The following is a 22,378-nucleotide window of genomic DNA, read 5'->3' as shown; positions in this document are numbered from 1 at the left end:
TGAGAGATGGCGGTTTTCCACGATGTTTGCCTTCTCCGTAGGAGCAAGTGCTAATTGAGCACAGAAAGACGACTCATTGGTCTAGTGGTTAGTACCCCTGACTGCGAATCCATGGGTCCCGGGTTCGATCCCCGGCTAAGGCGAACATCGATGTGATGAGCATTTAGTGTTGTTCTTAGGTCTTGGGTGTTTAAATATGTATTTATATGTATATCTATCTATAATATGTATGTATATCCGTTGCCTAGTACCCATAACACAAGCTTCACCAGCTTAGCATGTTAGCATGGGACTAGGTCAATCGGTGTGAATTGTCTTAAAAAAAAAAAAAAATTGGGGCATAGCTATGATTCGAAGCACGACCTCAGGGATGAGGATTACACCTTAAGCCACTAGGCCAAACACTGATCATATAATAAATAAATGTATAAATAACATATACGACTTGGTTGTCTAATAGATTTATTTCATTAGCATGTTTTTTTGTAATGCTAGCATAAGTTCACTATCAAAAATATTATGCTTTAAAAATATTTTCTTAATAGGAAAACAACATCATCTTTTCATCCCTCTGAAATTTAATTATCTACTAGCATAATTTATATTAAAAATGCAAACTTTCTATCAACGTAGCTTACAGTCACCGGCAAATGAACGCGCCGACTCCTCGACAATAAACTTAATGAAATATCTTAAAAATAGCTTCTCTCGCTTTAATTAGATGTACTCTAATAAAATTATTATAGAGCAAGCGTCTTAAATTCATTAAAATACAAATTGAGAATAATGGTTATAAGTTAACTTCATTTGTATGTGTCCAAAAACATAACTATTGACAAACATTATAAAGATTTGGCATATTCAGTCTCGTGAAGCGTGTCTTGTCTTGTGCCAGATGCAGCAACTTTTCCGCAGTCGCAGTACCCGTCCACTCCTTAACGTTACGACGCCATGATTTGATTTCCTTCTACTAACACGTTTTCCCTGGATTTTACCCATTATAATTAATTGAAGGAGGTGGTTGCGGTCATGGCGCAACACGTAGTCTAGGTAAACAACTTTGAAAGAAGATTTGCGTGTTGTTCCCACGAGAATGTAAGTGCGTGCTCCTATTTCACCATGCCATATTATAGAGGACAAATCTTTGTTTTTAATTTATTTTATTTTTATTTATTACTTAAAATGTCATGTGGAACATGGTGTAATGCTTGCAGCTCCTTACAAACGTTGTGTAAAACAAAAAACTTAGCAATTAAAAAGAGTGGCGGAGACTTTATTCTCGCCAGTTCTTCTCGTCCGTTCTACGCCCTTGATTTGAGAACTGGCAGTTAATGTAAAATTTGAAGCATTTAGTGTATTATTTTTTTTTGACATTCATAAGTGTACATTGTGTTTTGACTTATGACTTTTGTAATTCACTATAATTTGAGTCTACATCGAAAATATTTAAGATTTTCAATTTTTGTGTTTAGCTAGCAGATCACACTTATATTAATTGTGTGTATAATACTTTAATATCAGTTTATACGTGAATGTATTATCTATAGTCCGGAAGAAACAGATTGTATGTAGTTAACAGTCCAATCTCCTTTCAAGTCCTTAGTAACTTCCTTTTGCACATATCAACAACTAAGTACCATTAAATAATTATTTGTATGACCGCTAAAACTGATGACTAACTAAAACTTGAATGAAACCAGAATGCTATTTACAATATTAGTGTGGTAAAAATAATATATTTTCACTATCAAAACTATAAACCCTCTCATTAGAGAGCGGATAATTTTAATGGCTCGGAAGTAAGTTGAGCGTCGCGGCTAAAATGAACTAAAGTTTTTAATGGTTTTTAGGTTTTAATGCCATAAAGTGCTTTTGACTTAAATAAATTCAAGACTTTTTTGACAAAATCATATAACAGACCTAAGTTATCCACTACACATATCAATAATTCATGTTGCTTTATTTCTGATGGCCCTTTACGACCCACCCCAATATCAAAACATATTTCATCTGGCTTGGCTGCAGCCCAGCCGTATGTGTAAAATGCATGCACACATAGAAACAGCACAATACTTGTACAACAATAAAGTAGAACAATGAACCTAAAACTAAAACCCTTGAAAAATATAATATAATAACTAAAATATATTATTAAAAGCAGTCCTTTTAGGCAAGGTTTCGTAGATACTGGCAGCGTTCCCCCTTTGAACAGCTAGACTAATTCTTCGTCCGGCATAGCTAGTCTTCGATCTCCTGTGATGTCGACTAACCATTTTGCTATTTCCTTAAAAAGCCTTATAGCGCTAGGACCCCACGGACCAAGGGTCTCGACACCGAATGGGACAAAATCATATTTGGAGCCTAGACCCCTGTTGCTTTAGCTTTTTCAGCCGCTTCACAAGCCGCACCAGCTCTGTTGTTGGTTCCATGTAGATGGAAGGGGCCAGTGTGCCTGAACAGGTTGCCATCGTCTCTTGCAATACCAGTCGGCTCAAGTAGCTTGGCACGTTGACAGTGGCAAGGGACCAACGTATGAAATTGTTAAGTGCGGTATGTCTTGAGAAACGGCCTGCACTTTTTTGGCTTGACAGGCCGTGATGTCCTAGCTGAACAAACAGCTGTAAGTACATAGGTTTATGAACGCATTGAGGATAAAGGTAATATTATTATTACCGTCCCAATATATTTTATAATGTTTACTACTTTAAATACTCCTAAATAGCTATAGATTTTCAAAATTGACAAATCGAAAACCAATTTTCATTCGTTTGACTAAGAATCTTACATGTACTTAAGCTTCCAATATCGAACTAGATACAAAGTTTATTCAAGCAAATCTTAGATCATATCTTCGGTTATTACCCATAGAGCATGTAAATATCGATACTGTATAAATTTGTGTTTACTCGTGTTGATAGAAGTGTCTTCATAGTTCAGTTTGTGTAATGCGTTCATCTAAACTATGATCTTATAATTGAAATGTGATTTATATGAAGCATCATTCCAAAAACCAACTTATCTTAATTTATATTAATCTGAGGTAATTTATAAGGTGTGAAAAAAAAGAATTGGCAAAAACCGAGTAAGATTTGGATTATTTTTCTTTTTCATGTGTCCTTTTTTTAGTTTAGTTTTGTTGTTTCTATTTTATCTTATCTAATTAAAATTTTATTCCTGGAAACGATAGCTCGAAAGCGATTAAACCACCAGTTGCCCTCCCTTTCATCCATTATGTCAATTGTATTATGTTTGTGCAACGAAATGTTAAAAATAAAATAGATTATACTATACGTATTGATCAAATTAAACATAACCATAACATACACATACGTATATATATGGGGGGGTTTTATTTAACGAAACAAACTCAAAATATGTACAAAACACTAATGTCTTCTTGCCATAACGAGTGTAAGCACAAAATGTAAGAGGGGTAATAAATTATGTATGAAAATTTTAAAATTACGCTCTTCGTCTCGGAGGATTAAGTCATTTTGGTTAGATTTAATTTATGATCTCATTATTAAAATTATTTAATTTTTTAATTATTATATTAGCTGTAGTAATTAAATAAAAACCGGTAATTTTACTATTATTATTTGCATGTTGCTATTTTAGCAAGGTTGTTTGAACCAAAGCCTAAAAGGAACTGATACACCTGGTCGTGCTTTATTTATGAAAGACGATTTTCGAAATCTCGTAACTAAAATGCTCACTCATTAATATTTTTTGACAACTACTTATTGGACGTAGTAATACTGACCAAAATAGTGATTCATACCAAAAAGTTTTGATATTCCAACCATTTTTTTTAGCTATTGAGCTGGTTCTCCATAAGAAATAACGCATCAGAACAACATAGTGGGACACAGATAAAGCTTGTTTTTTTTAGTTATTCTTTTTGTTTTTAGGATTGCGGTCGCGAACCTAAGCAAAAATATCGAAAAACAACAGTTTAATATGTAAAAATAGTGGTCCTCTCCCGTTAGTAATTCCATTCCACGCTGCGATACTTACACGTTGAGCGAGAAAGTCCCAGTCAGAATGCCAAATCATAAAATGACTGCTTCACGACTGATTTGAGAGCGACCGCCGTTGCGAAAACCGCTGTGTGAGTTCGACAAGTGAGTTACAGAATCGCAGGGCTGGAGTTACCGATACTACCTACGCACAACGGACCAACCACGAGTCTAATTGCGGAGAAAGGAGTCCTTCTACCCTAACCGATACTACCTACCTGGCGTGAACTTAAATCCTTGACTAACCCACGGCCCTAGAACCTACCCTAAAGGAAATAAAATCAAAGAGAATTGGTATTACAATCGGACGTTTCAAACAAAACCTGTGACTGCGTTGATGTTAATATTATACGTGACATAATACGAATATGCTGATAATTTTTATCGTTTAAATAACATTTCGAGTTATGAAATCTATGTATTAAATGTGTGTAGACTGTAGACAAAGGGCAATATTGTTTGTCATTTTTAAATAAGAATCAGAATATGTTTTAATACATATTCCTTCCAATAGGGAAGCCTCCTTGGAATGACGTAAAAAGATGTAAAAGGACAAATCTACAAAGTTTATTCGTGAAATCATAAAACTTTTGTCGGAAAGTGAAGGTAATAATTTTTCCTCTAAACTTCGCAATTCCACTTGACTCTTTAATCCGTCACGTGCAGACTTAATTAAAATTAATTACAAAGTTAAAGCAAATTAAAGGTTTCGGAGAATTGAAGACGGTAAGGGATTTTTAAGACTTAGGCCGCTTGTATAGATACATTTTTTTCATACTTAAAGCGCTGTAAGGGCGTGACCAAACAGGTGCGACATGCGGCATTCGTAGGACACAACAATGAATGCTCAATGCGAATTAGGGATGCTCGATGATCATCAATGTTTGATGAGCACCGATGTTGAAACAAAAACATCGATGTTGCTCTACGAAAAATATTGTAACATCGATGTTAACGGAATCGAACATCAATGTTAGCTCACGGACTCGGCACGACCAATGCAAGTTACGAAAAAATTTAATTCGGTCGTTCACTTCGTTCTTTCTTTGTAGTCTCGCTCACTCTTTCTCTCTCACACTTCCTCACTACTCTTTATTAACAAAGAAATATATCAAAAGGTTCTTCTTATGATATTGATGTCAATATCGATGTTTTTCTAATATCGATCATCCCTAATGCGAATGCACCTGCACACAATAGAGCGCGCGGCACTTGTACAAACAGCCGCGCTATATTTGGTCGCGCCCTAAGAAGGTTGGGCTCCCGACATTGTCGGGTTCGATTCGTTTCCGTTCTTTTAACACTGTTATTAAAATCCTTCACGAAGGAAGGTATATGTTTTATCACTCTGGTGAGATGTACGTGCGTTTCATATTAATAATTTTGATTCACATTAGTACCATTACGAAGATATCGATATTTAAAATATTACAGACAAATAGTATAGATATTTGCTAGGTGCGAGGTATCTTTATTTTTAAATGGCAATGGTCCAGTTCGTTTTGTAACCAATGGCTGCGAGTTTCAGTCTCAGGTGTGCGAGTCCGAAAAATTCGAAAAAGATTGACTAATTGTTCAAATTCCGAATTTAATTTTCCTCATAAACTACGCTAGAAAAGATTGCTTGTTTACGTTTCGTGATGATTTTATACTAGTATTTTTAAAGATGTGTTAAACAAATGAAGCACATATTGCCTACATATTTAAAGGTTATATATAACATAAATATTAAATATACTTACCACAATATTAGCAATGTTAGCTACAGCTAGTGGTTTGATAAAAATTTCACCTCGTTGAAATATACCTTATGATTCCCAACATACATAAAATCATGAAACTTGTTTGCGTCGGAGCCCAAACAAACTGATACTAATATTTAAAAAGATTTGTGTTAACCACTCACACATATTTGGTGGATTACTAATTCAGTTTGGATACGTTATTCATGAAGCCAATAGGAGGGCTGATCTATATACTTTATTATTATTAATATTAATTTGATAATGTAATAAATAATATATATTAATAATGTGATTATGTAACGATAAAATAATATAAGACGACTATAATGATATGATACATAATGTAAAGTGTAACTTGTTTGTAAAATTCTATTTTTAACACAAATTTGCACTCTAACTATGCGAAATTTAGACGTAGCACCATAATACTTTTATACTATATTCTTGCAATTTTTTTTGTTATTATCTTTATTATTGCTTCATACGTGGACTAAGAAAAAAGGACACGGAATGCTTAAAATCTGAATAAATTCAACGCAAAGTCTATTTGATGCGTTGTGTGATAAAAATAGGTAAATTACGAAATTCACCCAATAAAGATAGGTACATGTATGGAAACCAAACTTTTCAAGTTAAAACCATGAAATTATACAAAGAAGTTTCTTCTCACTAACACGAGTAAGAATCTTTGACCACAACTAGGGTAAAGACTCGAAATATTGACTTGAACAATGGATTTAACGTAATATATATCCGACAAAAAAATTTTATTTCAATGACTATTTACTTACATGAGAAGCTTCGGTCTACAAGAGCAAATATAAATCGAACCAATCGAACGTCTGTATACAAAATAGATTTGAATTTGTTTACATAGTAGAGCTTTTAATTTAGTTACATTAGTAGTAGCTGTGGTAACTAAGTTCGCCAGGGAGTAAATTAAAGCATTTAACTCGAGTTGGTTACGGCTTTGGAGACAAACTACCTCGTCTATTTTCGCTTTACAACTGACAAAGACCGGTTGTTGGTTTTAAAAATTAATGTTATTTAATAAAGGCGAATTTATTATATTCTTTCATAATTAACAATCGTAGTCGCGTCGAGATGAGAAATATAAATAATCACTATAAGTCACGTTTACATTGCTTAAAGTTTTTTTAATGTGTGTATTAATTAACATTATTAACTTAAATATACTTTTATGAATGTGACAGCCTATAAATCATATAATTGCGTGAAGGTATCACATTTCATCACCTGTTTTTTTTAATAATTCGCAGGCTAGGTTCCCCAGTATTAAACTAATTCAGGACTTACTACCATCCTAAAAATGTCCGATTATTAAAAGTCAAGTTATGCTCTTCAATGCTGGAGCTCATAATTTTAAATTAATCAACATTTTTACCAGAGATACAAATCATTTGTTCATTTGGATCCCATTATATACATTTTACCAAATGTATAAAAATACAAGAATTAAATATATTTATTTAACGTTTTCTATAATTAATCTTTTTTATACTACGAATTCACTTTGGCTTCACTAGTATCATAATATGAGAGTAGACTCCAAAGTATGTCAATATAAAATATGAAACATATAGTCAAGTTATAAGTCTACCTAAATCTATCCCAAAAAAATCAAAACTTGCAAATAGACATTACACAAGGGTAGCCTACGCATACTACACATGAGGCAATAGCTAAGGCGCAATTACCATCTTTGGTCGTTGATTTACATATGTATTTGATCTAATAGTTAGGTTCTACAGCACTAGCTATGTGAGAAGCTATTTGTTCGAGTCCAACTGAAGTGGAAACAATCATTAACAGACTATATACTATATATTTTATACACCTAAATAAAATTTGAATAGGCAATTAAATGCTAGTAACGAGAATTCATTGATACTTTAGTAATTAGACAAAATAATAACTAGCTATTTTACGTTTTAGAATTTCGAATAGAGAAATTTAATTTTTTAAGTTTATACTTTAATTTAGTAGGATAATTTACCTTTCATTTAATTATGTGCATATTAAATAGGTTCTAAATAAAGAAAAATTACTTAACATTTTATACATACAAAAATGTATTTATTCCAATCCAATTACAATCGTCTTTTTCAGTACAATTGGGTATATACTGTGATGAAAAGAGATTGAAGAGTACTTTTTTAATAAATTCCTTTCAACAAATATAACTAACTCGAATTGGCTTATAGGCTTATTTTGTAATGAATGTCTTTAATCGAATTAAGTTTTTGAAATTTAGTTTTTATCCACCCAAAAATACAAAAACAAAAAATATTTACTTATTAACAATTATTCTTATTTTTAACTTTTAATTTTATTTTATTTACTGTACACCCTTACACACAATTTTCATTACTGACACTGCTAACTTTAATATTATGATTATTTTCTACTTAGTATTATTAGTATTATATTTTTTTTCTTTGCTACTGAGGCGCAAACTAGCTGCTATGGTCTCTGGCAGAATGACCAGCGCTGTGGAACTTTTTGCTCCTCAACATAATGCTGAGCCAGGGCCAATTACAACCACACACATTTCACACTTGAAGTGAACCGAATGGCAAAAGGGAATTTTTAATTTTAATTTTTATGGTTTTTGATATGTCTTATTTTATTTTTTCTTTGAGTATTGTTATTTTTTGTATGTAATAAATGTTATGTCTATGTCTATTAATTTTGTAACAAAATACTAAAACAAAAACTAAATTGCGTGTATACAGTATTAACTCAAGAAAAACATATTTAAGTGCCTTTAAGCTCAGAACAGATAATAAACTTATGTGATCAATATTTAATGTTACCAGTTTCATTTAATGACGGCAGTAAATTAATGAATGTTATGTCAGTTCAGAGACGACTTTGTCAAGTCATTAAGACATTTTCTTATTTACATTAACTTCATTTACATGTTAACTAAATCAACATTTGTTTAATATTGTACATTTATAATGTGAGATGATGAGAGGTAGGCAGTGAGACGCAGAGACAATATGAATCTTTGTTATGATAAATATGAATAATCTAAACAAAGATTTAAAAAAAAATCTTGAATAGATGGCGAATCCCTTACATTCTGGCATTATAAGTGTCTACTATTTCTCCACTTCAGACGAGCCACCTGCCTGTTTGATGTTCTATAAATTTAATACGACGGTAAAATCAGATCTAACGGAGTTTTTTGCTGATCTCAGGTATTAGATATAACAGGTCTGTAAATCTTAAATCTACGTTACAACAGAACGGAGTAGGTCCGTGAATAGTACTTACAAAATAATATGCTGTTTACTTTGCTGTTATGTTGCTTATAATAACTTTAGACATATTAATTACATTTAATGAAAACAGAAGAAATTGTATAAATTCATTTAACAGCAGTGTTACGAGATACATAGAATTGAAAATAAACAAAAAATAATAATTTACACGCCGAAAAACATTTTAAATAAAATTCGTTGGCAAATATGTCTTACAAAAATATGTTTCAATGTACTTTTATGTCCATTTAACGGCAGAATATCTTTCAAATAGAAGTTAATAACTGGAATCCATATCAAATTTGTAACCGGACAACCGGACCGGATGTGTGCCGAATCGTACCAACTTTCCTAATTTGTTAGATTGCGGTTGCTCTACCAGAACTTTTCACTTTTCGGCTATTACAGAACTCGTAATTTTATTATAGACTCACCAACACTGGCAAATTGTCTGAGTAAAGAAAACAATAAACAAATGAACGATAGTTTTTTTTTCCTTCTCTATTATAGAAACAAAAATTGCAATATAAAAACTCTGACACTGAATTAAAAAACAAATGAATGCATTTTATTTATTTATAAGTCGTAATAGGATAAAGAAACTCAGTTTTCGGCTTGATTTTAGTTTAAATATCATGTTTAGATTATAATTTTTTTAAGTGACTATTATCAAATCAATATAGCTTCATCATCCCAGTATATTTTAATAAATACGAATTATCACCGTCTTAAATCACTAAACCAATTTCGTGTAATTTTAATATAAAATAAAGGACTTTGGATACGCCAAACTAAATAAACTATCAAAAGAAGATAAGTCAATTTTGATTAAGATTTATAAAGTATAACTTTATCACTTTAAAGACATAACCTTTTATCAAAAGCATATCAGATAGTTAATAATATTAAGATAAGGGGATTATGTGTCCACGACCTCCACAGCTTAGCAAAAATTCATTTAATATTTATCAACTTATCTCAGTCAATGACTAAGACTGGATTACATGAAGGTTTTATTCGGATTAAGACGAAAATCGCATTGAGTTAATGCCATTTATTATATTTAAGAACCTTGCGTGGAACAAATCTAGTCATTACACTTAACAATTGTTAGGGGAGGTTCTTATTTATTAGTCTGCGGATTCAATAAAAGTGCCTTCTGTGCCTTATTTTACCCCAAAATGTTTTAATTATATTGGCGATACTCAAACTTGCGTATTTCTTCGAAACACTGCTTGATATAATAATATACACACTTAACCTTTTCTCGATAAAGGAACAAATGTTTTGTGCTGTTTTCCGGCGATGGAATTTATAAATCAACTCCAGAGTTTCTAAGAACACCGAATTTTCAACTTTTATATAAAATAAAATTTTATTAATCATTTGTATTAATTTCAGCTATTGCCTGGTTTTGTTAGAGAGTTTTACTGATACTATATAATGTCACAGCAATTGACATAATAGTAAAATTACACCAGCTACTCTTATATATATCCATCGCGCATTGCATCCTATTTGATACAGTGATGCAATAAAAACTCTATTCGATTTTATTCGAAAGCAATGTTACACGCCAGAACATTGCCAGACAAATCTCTAACATCGAAGAACGCTTAGTTGCGGCTGACACACTCTAGGTAACGTAAGCTTTAGTAAATCCTCCCAATCATTTAATCGTGCTTCTCTATTCCCGCTTAACTATTACAACCTTATTACGAACTTACTGCAAGATACGTATTTAATATGCATCAGTGTGGCACCACTGCCGTGATCTAGTCGAGAAAGATCCTCCAGACCAGTGATTCCCAAAGTGGTCTATATCGACCCCTAGGGGTCTATGACAACCTGCAAGGGGTCTACGTCAGCGAAAAAAAATTTGAGGGGGCAAAAAATGAAAATGATGGTTACCGAAATTGACGCCAAATGTTGATAATTTATTATTAAAGCATCAGGTTCATCCTTCTCACTAAAAATATTGACTTATTGCTTATGTTATTTTATTTATAGGTTATATATGTTTATTTAATGCTACGTATATTTTAATTTAAATTCAATTAATAAATGTATAAATTAACATGTGTTTTTACTTTAAGTTTTTAACACTAAACTTCACTACAGTTCGAAATTTACAGGAAATCAATATCAGGTAAGTAGGGGGTCTACCCAACGCGGAAAAACATGGCAAGGGGTCTACGACACAAAAAAGTTTGGGGAACTCTGCTCCAGACTATCCTTTTCCCATTTTGAGCCTTGCTTTCAGTTATCCTAAAATTATTATTATTTATTATTCATTCTGGTTATGGCCAGATAAAAACATAGTCATTTAATATAGACAATATTATCAAATAAAGTTAAACGTAGAAAAGTACACGGAGAACTATTTATTCAACTTAATTTTCCACAGTGTCAACCAGTTCATTTCCTATTTTAAATGACATTTACATATCTCTGACCTCGACGCAAAAATGTAAATTCAGGATCATGGAAGCACTGAGCTATTTTTCCGTCTCGATTGATAACAGAGAGCCGGGAGTGGTGTAAATGACATTTGACAAGCGATTGAATGACTAAACGAATGAAAGAGTTTTGAATATACGACAGACACTGCCGATACTTAGAAATATGAAATTTGAGTATATTCCTATGTATCATGTATGATTTAAAAAAATCGGTTAAACATAAATATTAAATAATGCATATATATGTAAACGGTTTATAGTGACTATAAGAGTAATGTTGGCTTAGTAGTTTCTAGCGTGCGACTCTCATCCCTAAGATCGTAGGTTCGTACCCCGGCGAACCAATGGACTTTCTGTCTATGTGCGCATTTTAACCTTTCACTCGCAAAATAAATATAAAAAAAATATCATGAGAAAACCAAAATGCTAGAAACAAAATGACTTACTAGAAACAAAATGATCATGAAACAGATAAATTTAACAATTAACAATATAACAATTTTAGGCCTAGACCTAAAAGGTTGTAACGCACTTTACATCAATTGAAGTTAGCAAGTAATTAGTTAGAATTTAACAAATACCATAGACAAATGTATTGTAATCAGTGGCAAAATCCTATAAAGAAGAGAGACTTGAAAAAGATCGCTTATAATCGCCATCATATTATTACAGTCATTTATTATCATCACGCGTGTAAAATGTATTAACAAACTGGTTCGTTACAAACGTGCCGCACGTCTGCCAATCTTATAAAGCCTACGATTCATTATTCATACAATTCGATACAGGTTGTTATACTTCAATCATAATTATAACGTGATAGAACGTGAGAGCCTAGAAGATACAAATGAGTGAGGGGCTTAATTGGCAACATAACAATCGCAAGCAATTAAATTTATTCATAACCTGATCACTTCTTAATTTTATGAAAATTTTAAGCTGGCTTTAAAATTAGTAGAAATATACAAAGATATTGTCAGCTATGCTTTTACGTCTAAACTGAACTTAGTTTAAGATTTATTTGAAAAAGTAATTCCGTTTCAATTTACTGAATGTTTGAACAGAAGAATCGAGAAACATTTAAAACATCTGTCCAGCTTTACGATTTAGGCATTCCATGACGGTTCCCAAATTTCAAATCATCATACAAGTTTTATCAAAATCAGCGAAATCGGAATCGCATGTAAATGTCGTCACAGATACAAAGATACATATTCAGGAGATACGCCCATTGTTAACACTAAATTTGTGTAAGCTGTACCACCATAAATCACTGCTATTGTATCTAACCCGTAACTGCCGGTAACAAGCCAACTACAGAGCGAGGGTCGAATTGACCACTTATACATTCCAGCGTGCGCAAATCTCGGGCTTAGATCATTCCGAACAACAATCGGAATTCCGTTCCTACCTTTCAGATTTACTATAAGGGTCGACAACCAATCAAAATGAGAATACTCATAATACAGAAATATTGCTCATAACCTGTTTTATTTACGAGTATTGAGTATCAATGCGATCAAAATAACAGCTTTATATTATAACAGCTTTTTATATATTGACAGAAATCTCAAAGAAAATACTTAGATAATTTCGCGTCGTAATTACATTTATATACATATTTAAACTTATTACTTAATCAAGTATTACATTAATTAAGCAACGTAAAAATAACATTCATTGAATCTAAGCCTAAAATCCTTAAAAAATATTATATAATCACAAAAATATATTATTAAAAGAAGTCCCTTTAGGCAAGGTTCCGAAGATACTGGCAGCGTTCCCCCTTTGAATAGCTAGACTTTTTGTCCGATGTACCTGCCTGCTTTTCGGTTTCCTATGATGTCGAATAACCATTTAGCTATTTCCTTAAAAAAAAAATAATAACTTAAATTAGAACAATAAATATAACATTTATAATAGTTCTAGTATTACGACATTTAAAGAAAATGATACCGCGAATTATATAAGAAGATATTTGATTTCAGCAAAATACAGGAAATATTTATTCTACGTAATTACATATTATCCCGTCATTATAAAACAAACAAACTAGTTGCAAATATTTACCACTCAGAAACCTCTAGTCATAGGATGTTTATTCAAGCGATTTGTTCAGGGGACGTCTTCTAATATAACTGAGAGACGTATGTTATGACTTACAGTCAAAAGGGACTCAACTTCGTCAATTTATCCACTTCTGTGGCTTTAATATTAACGTACTTTCATAATATCACGGAATGATAAGCGCAGTTTGGAATTACAATGTTAAACACTTCAAAAAATTCAATCATCTGTAGTTATATATGTATTTTTGATTTAATAATAATCAGCAGTGTTGGCTTGAGCGACTCTCCTAGAGATGTTGCGTTCAAATAACGACAGAGCATCAATGGACCTATTCTTTATATGTGTTCAATTAAAACTTGCCCGTACAGTTCTCGTACAGGTAATTTGCATGTCCTAGGCCCCCACTGGGTACAGGCCACAGGTGTACAGTACAGCATTATTAGTGTATTTGTAGCTGTTTTCATGCGTATTGTGTCAATTAAAATTAAAACTGATTAATAATTGAATTTAACAATCGGTTATAACCACCCATGCCTGGTGGTTGTAATTAATATTGTTGTAGATACAAACTCACTAATTACTGAAACTAGGACGTTATGAGATAATCGGACATTTTCAGACCGGATAAAAGTGCTAGTAATCTCCACACTAGCAATGAGTAGGTTTTAATTCCCAGCCCTATAATTTGGCAAGATCCAGCTCCACTAATTTGTTCTGCACTCAAGAGTGGCGCAACATATGCTATTTTTATCGACTCTCAAAGCTTTTAGCTTTTTCAGTGATATTTTTTTACATGAATACCTCTTTGGGTACAAAGCTTACGGGAGCTCCCTAATTTATGTAAAGAAGATAATATGTAAGTAGTGGCGTATTTTAACTGAACTTTATGAAAGTAGGTTATTGATTTTTTTTATGTATTGTACAGATTTTCAAATAAGAGGCTGGCTTTATAGTGAGTGCAAAATTGTAAATACAAAAATATCTAAACAAAAATATATAGAACAAAAGACAACTACTTGACATTTGCTTCGACCTTTTCCTAACGTCATAGAAAAGAGTTACTGTATAGACATTTTTTTGATAGAAAATTTGTATGATAGATAATTTAAAAAAAAACTAACACTTTTTTTAAAATCTTCTAATATGGGAGTGTGACTGTGAGAAGATGTGTGAGTCTTCTATCTCATTCTCTCAGATAGATCGTAAATATATAGACAAAATATTGAATAGTCAATTTATGATGAAGACACAGTAAAGTTATAAATTGGCGTTTATAATAGTCAAAAAGTGTCTATTAAATGTGTAGAACTAGCAATAAGTTAATAACAGAGTTATTATTTCTTCATTCTCTAAGCTGTAGGCATTGTTCTGGTTAACTGAAATTTGTACGGATGACCCCTGAACTGTCGCCATAAGGTACGGTTAATCTGACCCCTTCAACTTGTGTGAGTAAACTTTCACTATTAGCTTAGGCCGGCTATGAGAAAGGATGGGGTCTGAAAATTTTAATTTAATCATTGATAGCCAACTTAAAGTTTTGGATAATTTTCAAATCGCCGGATTAATTTTAATACTATCATGAGTAAGCTTAGGTAAACAGAATTAAAACTTATAGTTGTAATGTTGATGGTAATTGGCCTAATAACAGTGTCCTGTCTCTCCATGACATAGATACAGTTTGACAGTAAAAATAAAATGCACTTTTCTTAAAGCGATGATATTTAAACTATGTAGGTTTTAATAACACAAAAATATATTTTTTAGGTATTTTTAATTGCTAGTTTAGTGCTATATTTTGTCTATTATTTTTGAATATTTTGTTTTTATTCTTATAGTCACGCTCAAGAAAGCCTCTTGAAGTTTAACCGCGGTGTTTAGATTGTAAACGAATCCGTATATTTTTTTTTAATATTAAATGATTAAATCAAAACAAAAGCAATTAAACACCAATTTCCAGTATTATTTGTTATTGATAATCATACATCGCGAAAGAACAATTTTTATTCGAAACGTATAAAACAATCACAATGCTTATATTCTTTATTGGAAACTAGTGGCCCGTCCCGGCTTCGCACGGGTGGTCATTTCTTTTTTAATTCTTTGTAGATATTGATATGTTCTTTAATATTGTGGAACATTTTTTTTTCTATGATCAATAATTTTCACAGCGCATACGATGAAATATATTTTATAGACATTTTTTTACACTTTGGGTAACATCATTGTAGTTTTAGTAAGGATCTTTTGTTTTGTATATTAATCAGTGATAATGTAGCATTAAATGGTGAAAGAATTTTTAAAATCGGTCCAGTACTTTTTGTTTTTATTACATATACGACCAATTCCAATGTAAAAATATCAATAGCAATTAAACGTGCTTTCATAAAAAGTTATACTTTGCGGAGCCATTACCGAAATACAATGAAACTGGAATCGATGCATGTAAACACATAAGAACAATAATTGGTCTGTGAATACGCTATTAGCATTATTGTGGTCTACGTATTGCAGTTTCGCTTACAGAGGGCTATTTTATTTCTTTTATTAATTTGATGTTTATCGAATACCCGTGATTCGCTCGACCTCATGAGGAGCGGCATCCCGTCCTCTTTTTGACGTAGCCGTAGCTAAAAGCGTGTGTGGATACATTCTACTATAACCTAAGCGGAACAAACTTAGGTTTTCGGACTTTATATAAAAGCCGCTAAACGGTAATGATATTAATGAAGATGCTCGGTTATTTATAAATGATTAAAATCTCAAAAAAATTCAAAGAAGTCTGTTTTTTTACGTACTTCTACAAAATTTAGTAAGTGATAAATAAATAGGTATTAGAAAAAAACAAATATCAAAAAACATAGTTCTATGAGACTCGCATTTAATATGATTTTTAATAAAATTTATTTCAGTTTACTAATTTCAGGTGATGTGAATATTGCCAACCGTATTATGTGTTTTTTATAAATTTTCATTCATGATTGTTATAAGAACAAATTAATTATAACACCTAAAGAAGTCAAAACGTTTTATATATTCATATTCCACGTAAATATTAATATGTGCTTAGGTTAAGATTCTAGTGTAGTTTTTTAAATATTTATAATTATTACACTTATAATTTAATATATTTGAGGTTCGATTATAAAATTCAAAGAGTAGAACACGTTACCTTAGATATATTTATTTAGTTATACAATATATAATTTACAAGTATGTGTAATATCCCATATTGGCTAGTATCGTTTTTATTGATGAATTTGAATAAGAATTACCAACATTTCAATTTCTACCAAAAAATGATTGATAACGTTTATCACTCTTTGTATATTTCACTTACAAAAACACACGTAAATAGTCCCACATGTTGCCTACAATTAATCAAATGGGATCTGGCATTGTAAATACCGTTATCATAGTGATATACGAAGCATCTACATCGTTGATTGTAATAAATTATCAAAGTTTATATTTTTTATATTGTTTGAATGAATTGTAGCAGCCCTTCATTACAAGTAGCTTACACAGGCCACTGCAACATTTCCTTCTTTGTTGTATATGAAATATTTATTCGCCATTATAATACTTATTTCTATATGTAAAAGAGTTGCTAATGGCTTGAGTGACTCTTAACCTGGATATCTTTCGTTCAAATAACGACAGACCATCAATGGATGTTTCTTTATGTGTAAGCAATTAAAACTTATTCGTATGACGAAAGCAAACACACTCACATCTGGTAGTTCCAGTACCTGGTGATTCGTATTGTATAATGTATTCATAGCAGTTTTCATGTCTTGTCTCAATATATGAAAACTGATTATTCAAATCCGTTATTACACTAGCCTGATTGGTTGTAATGAATATGTTTATACACACTCACTAATTACTAAAACAAGGATGTTATGAGATAATCAGAAATTTAATATTTATATATGGAAAAGACAATTATAGATCGTTACCGTAACGACATGGTCACTTGTAATTATTATCACACATACGGTAAAAACATTACTCCTTTCAGATATAACATGTATACAAATAATGAAACTGGTAGTAAATTCTATATAGTGTAAGTAATAATTTGGCTAACAAACTTACTTGGAAATATCCGTAGTCAGCAATCTGGAATTTAAAAGAAAGAAACATTAAGCATTTATATTTTGCTAGCAATCCGCCCGCCTATCTTTAAACGGTTTATCTTTATCAGCTCAGTTCCAAATAAAATATTCAAAATGCCTCATGAAAATTAATTCAGTTGTTTATTATTCTTTATTTTACGGAGTTTTGCGATAAAAACATATTTTTTTAAGATTAAATTTGAATCTCGAAACGATCATTAATTTTGCCAATTTATACCGAAAATAATTTATAGTTTTAATTTGTGCTGAAGCGCTTTTAATCCTTCTTGACTAAAATTTGTCTAATTATTTTCAACAAATTCGAGCAGAGTTACTTAATCCAGTTTCAGTAAAATCCTTTAATGAGGTTGGATATTAAAAGATAAAGGCTTAGTCATAAAATTACCACTAAACACTACATAAGAGGAACAAGTGTGTTCTACTAATTTTATATTATAACTAGCTGATCCGGCAAACGTCGTTTTGCCATGTTTATCATTTATAATAAAAAATAGGGGTTGTATGTATTTTTTAATGCTGTATCATAAAAAAATAAAAAAAATTACTTAAAAATTTAAAGGAAATAATTAGGAATTTTGACATTTTTTGAGAAGTTTTCTTTTTCTTTCCGGAATTGCAAAAACCTATCCACCAGTTGTAGCGATCGTGTCTGATTGATGGCAAATGATGTTTGATTTTCCATCTTCTGACGGTTTCACAATAAAATCAATCTATTTTTCATCCCCTTAAAATTTAGGGGGAAGAAAAATAGATGTTGTCCGATTCTCAGTTATACCCAATATGCACACAAAATTTCATGAGAATCGGTCGAGCCGTTTCGGAGGAGTTTAACCAAAAGCACCGCGACACGAGAATTTTATATATTAGATTATTATCTACTAACTTCATTTCTAATACCACATGAAAGTCAATGAACCCATATAAGACAATGAGTTCGTGTACTCCAACGTTGACAGTTCCAAAAGAGAATATACATTTACTGCGTACTGGCAATAATTTTGTAATTTTCATTATTTTCACTAACTGTCAGCACCGTATTTATTATTCCATTTCCACAAAGCAATTTCACTGTATATCGGAATATTACGGGTGTCCTAGACAAGGTTTTAAAACATTTTAAAAGCGCAGTTATCATTTTAAACTTCGTATTGTTCCACAAAGAGCAATTTTAATAAAATTATTCATATTGCATTTGCTGTTTATAAAACTGGATTACGAACTCATTAAAACTTTGCAGTATCTTTGTGAAATATCTATTAACAACTAAGCTAACATTAAAGTCTTTTAAAAATCATATTTATAAAATATATATTATAATTATAATATTATTATAAAATATATATTATAATTATAATATTATTATTAAATATATATTAATAATGATCAATGAATCTTAAAACTTAGAATTTAGAATTTATTATAAATACATATTAAATACTTTGTTATATTTTTTGTATATATTGGTGAAACTGTGCTTTGTTTATGTTTGAAGGTGTATTCCGTTTTTGGCTTTTGTGTAGGTACAATGTAAATTTTTGGATATTGTTTAGTGAGTAGCTGTAGGAATACTGTTGAGCAAATAAATAAATAAAAATGCACGCAAGGTTTTAAGCTATGTAAATATCTTATAAATATTTTCACAGATATACGTCAAATTGAGTGACGAAATTCAGTTGTTTTCTTATGCATGCTGTTCTGTTCTACACAGAGTACTGCTTCAAGTACTATGAGTAAATTTGAAAAACTACATTAGCATTAACAGTCTTAGCACACGCGTTCTGCAATCTTTTTCTTCAAACTTTGTTCTGCGCTCCACACTAGACACTCAATAACCAGCTTGCATGTAAGTATGTGAAATAAAATACTTGAATTCGTCTAGACATCCATTCTTTTAGTTCACGCTAAGTACTAAAACAAATGCGACTATTACACAATATTGCTTTTAACTTCACCGGACCATTTACATGATAAAATCGAATGATTGTAATGTTCATAGTAAGCTAGTACCTATGTATTTGTTCATTCGATCAATCAATAGAAATGTTAAAGTGTTAACAAACATTCAGAAAAATATTTGAATTAACTCCAAAATAAAACACTTTTAATTGCAAACGTTTTATACCGAAGAGTTTTATACTATAGATTATAAAAAGAACTACAACCTCACTATGGTAAATGCGGAATTTATACATACAGAGATACCCTCAATTCTACGCAACGCCAAGGGATCAAGTCGGTCTATAAGTGACTGATCGTCGACGATTCTAATCGCACTTCATTGAATACGGTCACTACTGGAGAGTGGTCCCGCCCAGAGGTGAGAACAGTAGTTATAGATATGTCAACGCCCAGTACTCCGATGCTGGCTGAACCTTTAAGGAAGTTTCTAAGACAGGAGTAGGGGGAGGAGAAATGGGGAAGCTTGTGTTTTCTTAGAGTTATAAGTCCAGTTAAATTTGTTCCAGTATTGATGAGACTGCCCGATCTGATCGGCCAGTTTAAAGTTCCTTCGTTGCTATCATCCGCATATCTATGAATGTTGCTAAGTAGCAACATATCAATGATATGCAGAAGAAACTTTCTCGGGGATAGGACACAGTCTTCTTGGACCCCACAGATTTTAAGTCGGAACATGCTGCTATAAGCGCATTTCAGCGAATATTCTGGACATATTTTTAAATCCATGACAAATAAAGATCTAATATATAAAATTCTCGTGTTGCGGTGTTTGTAGTTAAACTCCTCCGAAACGGCTTGACCGATTGTCATGAAATTTTGTGTGCATATTGGGTATATCTTAGAATCGGACAACATCTATTTTTCATCCCCCTAAATATTAAGGGTAGTCCACCCCTAAATATTTTATTTTTATTTTTAGATATATTTTTCTGTTTTTATTTTTTTTATAACACAGCATTAAAAAATACATAATACCACCCCTAAATTATTTTATTTTTATTTTTAGATAATTTTTTTTTTTAGAAACAGGATTAAAAAATACATACAACCCCTAATTTTCACCCCTCTACGATTAACCCCTATTTTTATTATAAATGATATACATGGCAAAACGACGTTAGCCAGATCAGCTAGTTATAATATATAAAACTCATAAAACTTATGAGATTGCCGTGTTTCAAAGGAATTTCGATTATACATAGCTTGAAGTTTAACCGCGCTAGATTGAAATAAAGACGGCGCACTCTCAAAGTTTCCCCTTCCAACCTATTAAATAATTCCCGTACAGTGTCAGGTAGCAAGTGTCAGTACAGACGTGGTTCATTTAGAATGCATTTCTCGTCGCGCGGATTTCAAATGTCAAAGCGACGGGGATATATTTGTGCGGACCCCTACAGTTGAAATTGTTCCGTGGATTTTCGTTAGCAACCAATTCAAACTATCAAACGAGGGCTTCGTAACGGATTTTATGAATCACACTTTTGTTATGAATAGCTGCCTCGCACTGTAAAGAACCTTATGAAGAATATTTTGTAGTTTGTTAACATAAAAGAGAATCAAGATAATTAGCAGTTATACAGTTGACATAAAAGAGAATCAAGTAATAGCTTTCTTCATATAGCTTCCTGGTAAATGGAATCAATCGATTGATTAGTCATGATAGAATAATTTTATTTAAAATCAAAGATTTTTTATAGTAAATTGTATTAATGTATGGAGTGTTTTACATCGCCGCCTTTTAAGATTTGTAGATTTTTCAAAATATCTTGATGCTTCTCTACGGAAGAGCAGTATTGGCCTCACACTAACACCGTGCGTTCGAATCACAGCTGTGCATTTTTGAAGTGAAACTTCTTTATCGGGGTTGGAAAAAAATTTAGTGTAACATTTTGCGTTACGCGTCACATTTTTCCGTTACGCGCCATGTTGCTTTTTGAAGTCAAACTTCTTTATTGGCGTTAAAATATGACATATAGTATGTTTTTGACTTTGAAGTTTGACAACGGATTACATTTTCGACTTGAAATTTGCTAATCGCAATTTGCAGCAATTAATTTGTAAATTGTATGCTAGGCAGTGTATCAAAATTTACTGTGTTTAAAGAAATAGTTATTTAACTAAATTATATTTTATATTAACTATTATATTTTATATAACTATTAATTATAATATATAATAACGATAACAATGATAGTAATAATTCTATTACAATTAATGAAATTCTGTAATAATCTTAGTAGTAATAAGGTAAAATGAAATAATTGTATTTGTATTCATGTCTATAATAATAAAAGCCTTTTGTTAAACTTTATTTAACCAATTTCGTTAAGTTGCATATATAGTAGATCATTTTTCGAAAAATAAGGTCATAAAGAAGTTTCACTTCTTACGTGTGTACACCTAGTACTCGCACACATTTTTATTTTTTTTATTGAAACTCGCTGCTCGGGGTGTTTTGGCGAGTGTAGCTCGGCCGGAATGGGCGTTTTCTTTATTTTCTTTTCAGCTAGCACAAGGGTGTCTCCTTTTAGACTCGGACCTCGGCTTGGGCAGATCGCCTGAAGGGCAGGACGGAAACTGACTGGAGTGATTTTTGACTGACTTATGCCACGGGATGGCTTGCCTGTATAGGGTTACCTCTATTTTGAGGCGAAATTATTCCCGAGATTGAGCGAGAGCACTGGGGAAAGCGAA

The 22,378-nt window shown here is 31.8% G+C and overlaps 1 protein-coding gene across 2 annotated transcripts in view; it reads right to left on the bottom strand.

Annotated features, from left to right (window-relative positions):
- LOC125063072 (TWiK family of potassium channels protein 9-like) overlaps positions 1-22,378 on the bottom strand; it is a 212,087-nt gene that overhangs the window by 139,902 nt on the left and 49,807 nt on the right. For both annotated transcript variants that reach the window (XM_047669309.1, XM_047669310.1), the window contains exon 2: positions 17,685-17,708. The gene's annotated coding sequence lies outside the window, so the exon portion shown is untranslated. The remainder of the gene's footprint in view (positions 1-17,684; positions 17,709-22,378) is intronic.

The sequence above is a fragment of the Pieris napi genome, chromosome 2 (assembly GCF_905475465.1).
Source record: "Pieris napi chromosome 2, ilPieNapi1.2, whole genome shotgun sequence".
In the NCBI taxonomy this organism is placed as follows: Eukaryota; Metazoa; Arthropoda; class Insecta; order Lepidoptera; family Pieridae; genus Pieris; species Pieris napi.
This window is presented reverse-complemented; position numbering and strand designations above follow the sequence as displayed.